The sequence below is a fragment of the Falco peregrinus genome, chromosome 4 (genome assembly GCF_023634155.1).
Source record: "Falco peregrinus isolate bFalPer1 chromosome 4, bFalPer1.pri, whole genome shotgun sequence".
Classification (NCBI taxonomy): Eukaryota; Metazoa; Chordata; class Aves; order Falconiformes; family Falconidae; genus Falco; species Falco peregrinus.
The window spans coordinates 118,815,232-118,824,225 of NC_073724.1; positions in this window are offsets into that span (position 1 = coordinate 118,815,232).

The following is an 8,994-nucleotide window of genomic DNA, read 5'->3' on the forward strand; positions in this document are numbered from 1 at the left end:
TTGTACCCACAGCCTGCTGACGTCACGCCCCCCGCGCCACTCCGCCGGCAGCACCGCTGTATTCCCCACGCGGCCAAGCGCTCCCCTCGCCCCTCCCCCTCCCCCGCTTTCCCCCCGTGCACCCGCCCGCACCCGGCAGCTACCTGAACCCCCTGCAGCCGCCCCTGCACTCCGCCTACAGCCACTCGATCCCGCTGCACTCCCCCCGCACCCACTGCTGCTGCTGGCACCCGCTTCTGCAGGCACTTGCTCCCCGTGCACCCACCCCTGCAACCACGTCACCCCTTTGCACGCGCCCCTGTAGGGATGAGCCCCTTGCACTCGCCCCCCACCCCCCCGACTTGCTCCCCTGGTACCCACCTCTGCAGGCACCTTTTCCCCTGGCACCCAGCCCTCAGCCACTCGCTCCTGCAGTGGGCACTGCCTGTGCTGTTGCAGCGGGGGGGGGGGCGTGGGGGGGTGGGGGGCAGCCCGGACACAAGGAGGCTCAGGGGGACCTTCTCAGTCCCTACAACTGCCTGGAAGGAGGCTGCAGGGATGGTGGTGGGAGGGTCGGTCGGTCTCTTTTCCCAGAAAACAAGTGACAGGACAAGAGGAAACGGCCTCAAGTTGCACCAGGGGAGGTTTAGATTGGAGATTGGGAAAAACTTCTTCCCCCAAAGGGTTGTGAAGCACTGGAACAGGCTGCCCAGGGACGTGGTGGAGCCACCATCCCTGGGAGTGTTTAAAAGACACATAGATACGGCACTGAGGGACATGGTCTAGTGATGGACATGGCAGTGCTGCGTTAACGGTTGGACCTCGTGATCTCAAAGGTCTTTTCCAACCTAAATGATTCTGTAATTCTATGATTCCTTGGGCCCTGCTGACCACAGGCAGGTCATCCCCAAAGGCAAATTTCAGTGCTCTGTTCCCAGTGGCCTTGAGCCTCTGGGGCCACCCAGAGCAATTGCAATTTCCCACGTTTTTTCAAGGTCTTTGCTTCATGGAAAGCATGCAAACTGGAATGGCACCGACTGCCTGTGCCAGACCCATAGCACAAGTTGTAGGGATGCATGGAAAATGAATGCTTGATATTGCCCCCTCCAGGGGAGTTTTGCCACACTGCGAAATATTTACAGCTTGCATATTAACCCTGGGTTTGAGTGTTTTATGACTGACTAGAGGAGTAGGATGAAACCCCAGTAAATGCAAAATTGAAGCCCTTTAGACACTCACTGAAAATTTCAGCAGACCTGTAGGGTGCGAGCTGTAAGAGAGATTCATGCCAAGGCATTTTTTTTGGAGGCAGCAGTCTGGGTGAACACGTGCATGGGTGCAATGAACGCATGCATGGTGTAATATAACATAAAATGACAGACTCATAGAGTGCTTTGGGTTGGAAGGGACCTTTAAAGGTCACCTAGTCCAACCCTCCTGCAATGAGCAGGCCCCCCTCCCCCCAGCCCAGGCTGCTCCCAGCCCCGTCCAGCCTGGCCTTGAGCCCTGCCAGGGATGGGGCACCCACAGCTGCTCTGGGCAGCCTGGGCCAGCGCCTCGCCGCCCTCACGGGGAAGGGTTTCTTCCTCATGTCCAACCTAAATCTCCCCTCTCTCAGCTTCAAGCCATTCCCCCCTGTCCCACCACTCCCTGCCCTTGCCCAAAGCCCCTCCCCAGCTTTCCTGTCGGCCCCTCCAGGCACTGGGAGCTGCTCTAAGGTCTCCCCGCAGCCTTCTCCTCCCCAGGCTGCACAGCCCCAGCTCTCCCAGCCTGTCCCCACAGCAGAGGGGCTCCAGCCCTCTGACCAGCTCCGTGGCCTCCGACGGGCCCGCTCCAACAGGTCCGTGTCCTTCTGATGCTGAGGACCCCCGAGCTGGACGCAGCGCTGTGGGGGGGGTCTCAGCAGAGGGGAGCAGAGGGGCAGAGCCCCCTCCCCCGCCCTGCTGGCCACGCTGCTGGGGATGCAGCCCAGGGCACGGGTGGCTTTCTGGGTGTGAGCGCACATTGCCAGGTCATGTCCAGCTTTTCATCCACCAGCACCCCCACACCTCCTTGGCAGGGCTGCGCTCCATCCCATCCTCCCCCTGGCTGTACGGATAGCAGGGGTTGTCCACATGTTGCTGTGCCATGCACATTCACTCCTAATTTTGCAGAAAAGAGAGGAAACGTTACAGGGAGCACAGTGAGGCCTTCTCACTTCAGATAAATTAATTGTGCCCATACTGCCTGGGTAAACAGTGTCATGTAAATATTGATGCCTCATATGTGGTCTTGTAACTGGGGTGATACATATAGCCCTGACCCACAGAGAATGGCTTGTTTGATGCGATCAGTGTGATACAGTTTGGGGAAGATGGGAAGGATTCAGCCACATGAAAAAGAAGCTAAAAGCGACTTTGGGTTTGAGGTTGGTGACTCTTTTAAAAAAAAAAAACAAACAAAACACCACAACACAAAGCAAAACTAATCAGCAACTTAATGCCAGAAAAATTAAACCTCTAGCTCAGAAGCAATATTTTAAAACTCAAATACACTTCAAAGTCATCTGGGTATGGGGTTCCAGTGCAGCTCCCAGCATTTTGTCCTTTTCTCAAGCACAATCAAACCTTTGTGTTGTGTTTGGAGGGAAAAAAAGTGACAAACCATGCTGTTTGGAGAGTACTGGATTTCACTGTGCTCCTGTTTGTGGGGATGCTTTTCGAAGGGTACAAACTTGCCTGTGTCCTGTCTGTATGTGCATGCATGACAAAAGAGAAACACAATCAATTCGCACACTGATTTTAATAATTACCCTTTTTATAAACAGTCCTCTGAGGCTTTTATCTCTTGGAAGTGGAGGAGTTCCCTGGAGTGCATCAGCTGCCAGGGGAAGAGGCATTTTAACTGTCAGCAGCAACCCACTTTGGGGAGGATGCGCCTCGTGTTTCTTGGGTACCAGCCCCTTCCCTCGCCCTACATCCATGTGTCTTTCCTGGCGAAAACCAACCGCTCCAGCATCCACTCTCATTTTGGGGTGAATCCAGGAGATTGAGTTATTATTGCAATGATCAGCTTCACTCCCCATTAAAAATCTCACTCCGTTTAGTAACTACCACTGGGCAAATGCTGTTATATCCCGTTGGCTGCTAGAACTGCTCTGTGCAAGCTCAGATGGATACGTACCTGGCAGCAGCGCAGAGTTATACCTTTCTTTACATAAACTAAAAGTCAATTTTCCCCTGGGGCAGAGGATTTTCCAGCACTTCAAATCACATCCGCCTTGTTTAGTCTCTCCTGCCTTTATCATTTGTTCAACAAAACATCCGTCTGTCCATCCCCACCGCACTGCTGTACACCTCGGCGGGTATCCAGTGAGCTGGGGGAAATAATCCCGCGGTGGCAACCCCTGTGAAATGAAGTCATGGGCTCTCTGGCCGTGGGTCCCCCTTCCCCACCTCCCCCCAATAATACGTTTTGTGATGTGGATTTCTGTCGACAGAGCGAGACGCCCGGCTCTCTCCTCCTGATGAACATGTCCCGCGAGGACAATGATGGAGTTCCTGCGAAATTTTTACCACTGACCTTTTCTCCGCTGTGGAGCGGGAATGCGTCTCCCAGTGAAGGCTGGGGACAGTGGAGAGCATGTTATAATGCTGGAAAATGTGACTCGGTCTTTGTGGAATGCCATTCCTCCCTCCCCCCCCCTTTCTTTCCCTTTCCTTCTCCCCCCCCCCCCCCCTTTAGAAAAACGCAGTGCTGAAAACTCGAAAATTTAATGCAAAAAATTGCTGTCTGCTGCCCCCCTCCCCTTCCCAGCTCCGTCTGAACAAGCAGCCAAGCTGTTAAATGCTTTTACCTGCTGTGTCCAAGTCAAAAGTTAAATAATGTGTGAATGAATGTGGAAGGAAAACAAGAGGCAGAGAGGGAGCGCGGGAGAGAGCCCCTCTTACAACAAGATAATTGTTACATTATGAGAAACAAATAACACGCTGCTCCTCTCTGGGTCTGTGTCCGTGACATCTTGACAGGTACATCTGAAGTTAATTACGTGCCTTTCGCTGTGTTTTGCTCCACCGCTGGGGCTGGATCCTGCAAACACGTGCCCCAGAGCATCACACCCTGGCAGCCAACGCTTGCTTTTCAGAGGTCAGTGAGTTTGCAAGCGGGGTCGATTTGCTTTCCTGGGCCATCACTGCTGCAAAAATGCCATTGGCAAGAGGCTGGAATATCCCAACTGGCCGTGCATGGTGGGTTGCATGCTGGTGTCACGGGACCTGCCTTTCACCCATGCCCACAAAGAGAGGTTTATGGCTCCTGCTGACAGGAGAGGGCTATGTTATTCTTCCTAACTAAATAGTGCAGTTGCCACATCTTTTCTTCCTGGGGCTTGTTTGTGGCTCCCAGATGCTGGAAATGTTTTGCTGTCTAATCCAATGCATTCCTCTTTGCATAGAGATGCTGGTTTAACCCTGCATGTTTCCACTGTTGCTGAATCTCCTTCACCACATCTCAGGTACAACACTCCCTTCTTCTGCAAACCCTCCACCAGATCACCCATCCCACCTTCATCCCCATGGGGGGTGTCCTGAGCATCTGAATTATTTTTAAGTGCTAGTACTTGCATCAATGTGACAAATGAAAGGGCTCTTGGTCCCTTCTGGACATGGATTCATCTCACTTGCATCAGCCACCAGATGTCTTTTGGTACCCTGAGCTGCCTCTGTGTTTGATGGAGAGTTTCTTGGAGAGCAGTTCATCTGTCTTCTTCCATGGCTGCATTTAGGAGAAGAGGTTGTTCAAAGTGTCCCCCTCTCTATGCTGACTATGAGAGAAGCTGGACATGACTACCTCAGATCGAGGGGACATGCTGATGAACATGTTTGGTCAGATGTTTCCTGCCCAATGCATAGAAATGTGTGATGCACTCACTAAAGACACTGATTTGGTCTCCTCTTTGTTTTAATATTGCTTTTATTGCGGTTCACTTTCAAAGAAATGAGGACTTTGATGAGTGGAGGGGTGATATGGGATTTCCTTCAAACTCTTCCCCCAGACATGCATTTGTCATGCTGGATCTGAATTTCTTACGGTGCAAAGAAAGGAGATTGTACATGCATGGTACAAAAGGGCGACGTCTCTTCTCCAGCCCATGTTCGGTGGGATGAGCCCAGGGTCACCAAGGCTGACCCAGCAAAATGGGTTTGTCTGCATTGCTGACCAGGAGGACATCAGAAGTTGAGCTTGAGACCTGATGGTCTACATGGCTCGCCCCCCTTGAGCTTACTCAAAAGTTCTTGTGGGGAAGGAGTGTGAGTCTGAACCTGTTTTGGCCCCTTCTGTCCCATGCATAGACCTATAGCACTATCCCAGCAGGCTTCACACCCTCAAGCATCAGTTTCATGCTAGAAAACAACCACTCCGGTGGTCTGCAGCACAGCCCGCATATTATTTCAGACAGATTAACTTGGCCAAAACACACAAAACTGTTGTTATGTCTTGGGGCTGGAGGGGCAACATAGGAGCTGGGGGAAAGCCGGCACTGTGTGCGGTGTAGGGGGGATGTGCTCCAGACAGGGGCAGCCCTGAGTGGTGTGGACACCCACTGGCCCATACACCTTGGCCTCTGGGCCAGGGACACTCGCTAGGCCTCTGTTATTTGGCAGCATAGACATGATTTACTAATCCCACTGCTAGGAGCTTCTGTGGCTCTTCGTATTGTCTTCATCCATACCCCAACATTAGCCACAGCTCCCTGGGTGAAGACATCTGGCTATGTCCACACCACCTGGCTACACAGAGTGCAAAAGTGCTGAAGATTTTCCATCCACAGTTCAAAGAGGCATTTTTTTGGGCTATAGCCTGGTCCTGTGGACCTGCTCTTGGTCAGCATGTGGTGGGTGCTCCCCTGGAGCGGGTCTTTGGTTTGGGTTTGTTAGGAACTGAAACATCAATGCAGATGCAGACCCTCCCCTTGGAGAAATGTGATGGTGAGGAAGACCATGAAAAGCTCTCCCCTCCCAAGTCCCACCCCAAGCTTCAACTCTGAAGTTCAAATAAAACTAGCAACTTGAAAGAAAACCTCATCCCAAAGCTTCCCAGGGGCAGCTTCACCCTTGCAGCCGTAGTGAGACCACAGGCTGTTTGCTCTTGCTCGGGGCAGCGTACCTTGCCCTACTCTTTCACCGATGCTCAGCAGAGTCTCACTTCCATTTCAGACACCAAATCCAGATGATCTTCATCTGCCCAGAGTTTTTCTTTTTATTTGCACCCCTCTAACAATGATGTTACTATTCCCCTGGCCATCTTCATCAACACAAATGAATGTCTTCTGTGTCTTTTTCTCGGAGGATGAATTTTGATGAGTCCCTTCAGCTATTACTTTGAGGTACATTATGGATTTGCTATGATCAGTGCTTTCTGACTTTCTAACTAGGTTGAAAATCTCCCACAAAGAAAATAATCTTTTGCGAGTAAATAAGCATTGCCACACACTCCACAACAAATTTACGATCTGGATACCCTCAAGACTTCTAAGTAAAGACCACATGTATTTTTTTTTCAAACATTTTATTTGGCAGGTGTTCCTGGAAGACCAGGGCTCAGCGGTGGGGTTGCAAACTGACTGAACAGCACCCGTAACTGTGCTTATGAGATGGCAAGCATTTTTAAGGCTCTTGGAGAAAACACCAAAGAAAATAGTTTGAAATTAAGTTGACGGTGCTTTCTCAAGATTTCTTTTCCCCCAGAGGCAAACTATATCACACAAGACTCTTGTCTTTCTATCGCTTACAGACAGAAAGGAAGGTAACTCATTTGATGTTCACTCCCCTGAGTAGACCTGCCTCTAGCCTACCATGTATTTTTAATATTAGTCCTAAAAACATTCCAGGTACAGTTCTAGATGTTGGAGGGATTTCAGAAATGCTTTTGTGCTGCATGCCAAAATGCTAAAAGCAGGGCTAGATTGTGTCATCAGTTTTCAATCAAGTCTCTCTGTGCCTCTTTTTCTAAGTTGCTAAAAAAGTTGCACATAAAATGGTGAGCAAAGACTTTCCATATAACTTAAAAAATGAGGTTCCTCATCGCAGCTGCTGTAGGTGGTTTTGGTTGTTCTGTGGAAGGACCTGGTCCTGTCTGGGTTCATATGGCAGTGGCAAGAAGAGGGGAATACTTTTGCTTGGCTTAGTTTGCACATTTGCTGTGTTTTGCACCAGATTTGATCATCATATTTTACAATTCCATCCCAGGCAGGAAATCTAGACTATGGATCAGTGGCTGCCCTAATTTTTATTGGCAAATCATGATCTTTATTGGTGGAATTATGAGCTAGCTGGACTTTACAGTCTTTGTGTAATGAAGCCAATATATTACTACTAGTGTGATGTTTTAAATGTAATGTAGCAAAGAACAAAGGTAGCTTTCTTCTTGCTTTCCTTCTCTTTCTCTTTCTTTTTCTTTCTTTCTTTCTTTCTTTCTTTCTTTCTTTCCTTCTTTCTCTCTTTCTGTCTTTCTTTTTTTCCTTCTTTCCTTTTCTCTTGTTCTTTTCTCTTCCTTTCTTCCTTCCTTCCTTCTTTCCTTCCTTCCTTTCTTCCTTCCTTCCTTCCTTCTTTCCTTCCTTCCTTCCTTCCTTCCTTCCTTCCTTCCTTCCTTCCTTCCTTCCTTCCTTCCTTCCTTCCTTCCTTCCTTCCTTCTTTCCTTCCTTCCTTCTTTCCTTCCTTCCTTCCATCTGTCCGTCTGTCCATCCTCCCATCCTTCTGTCCTTCCATCCTTCAAATCATTTAGGTTGGAAAAGACCCTTAAGATCATGAAGTCCAACCATTACCTTAACCATACCAAGTCCACCACTAAGCCATGTCCCTTCTGCATTGACAATAGGTCAGTCACTCCAACATGGACACAGTCACCTTGACAAAAGAGCTCGGTATTAGAAGAAAAAAAGAACCAATACTGTCATGTTGAAGTGTTTTTTTCTGGTGCAGCTGCGGTGAGAACTGCATCTCTACCCAGCTTAGTCCCACTGATCTGTGAGATGGAGGTCTAAGTTCAGAGATCACAGATGCAAAAGTAACTCCGGATTTTCTGTTGCATTTTACAAAGCAGAGATCCACATTTCCAAAAACATGCTGTAGACCTAGTGGTTATGCTAGTCTGAAATGGAAAAAGCTCCCAATTGCCCTTTGGAGCATCCTCTCTCCCTCTACTGACTATGGAAAAGCCAGAGGATCTCAGACAATTACTATAGCTCCTTGAAATTAGCTGGCGTGAATAACTGCCCTCTCTCCACCTCCCCTCAGGCTTTGCCCTGGAGAGTGGAATGAGGATGGGAAGGTCAAGGAAAGGAATAGGGACATGGGGTGAAATCATGGGCTTGGCAACACCCTCCAGTCACTGCTGGAGCAGGGAATGCAGTCCCAGAATCTCCATTTCTAAACCAGGATCAAACCCACTAATTCGCTCAGCAGTGATAAGCTTCAGCAGGACTTCGTGTTTCACTTCCAAAAAGTTAAAAAAAAACAAACCAAACTCAACCCTTTTTATGATTCTTTTTGGTGTTGGTTTTTTTTTTTCAGGATGGGAGTGATCACAGTGGTGATACAAAGAATGAGAAGGATCAGACCCCCGGTGCTGCTGGAGGTGGTGCTGGAGCCAGAGGAGCACATCTGGCTTTTCAGCTCCTGGGATGGGTTGGCAGCACGAGCAGCAAAAAAAAAAGCACCATGTTTTATTTGTAAACCATGCAAAGTCAGAGTGGTGTCACCGCAGCAGAATAAACACTGAGTCCCACAATACCAGTTTTACGGTCTCCATCCAGACCAAAGCCTTGCTTTAATATTGCTTGCACATAATCTTCAGTTTGTAACATTTACCTAATTCCTTATTGTTAAAAACCCCAGAGGAAGAATAGGCTAGTCCTAACCTCTCCTGGACCGCAGCTCTGAGCTATTAATCTGTCATGTCAGCATATTTTATTAATACTGTTTTCCTGCGGATGATAGGTGGAATACATCATAAGTCACTTACCATCTGCTGTGTAAG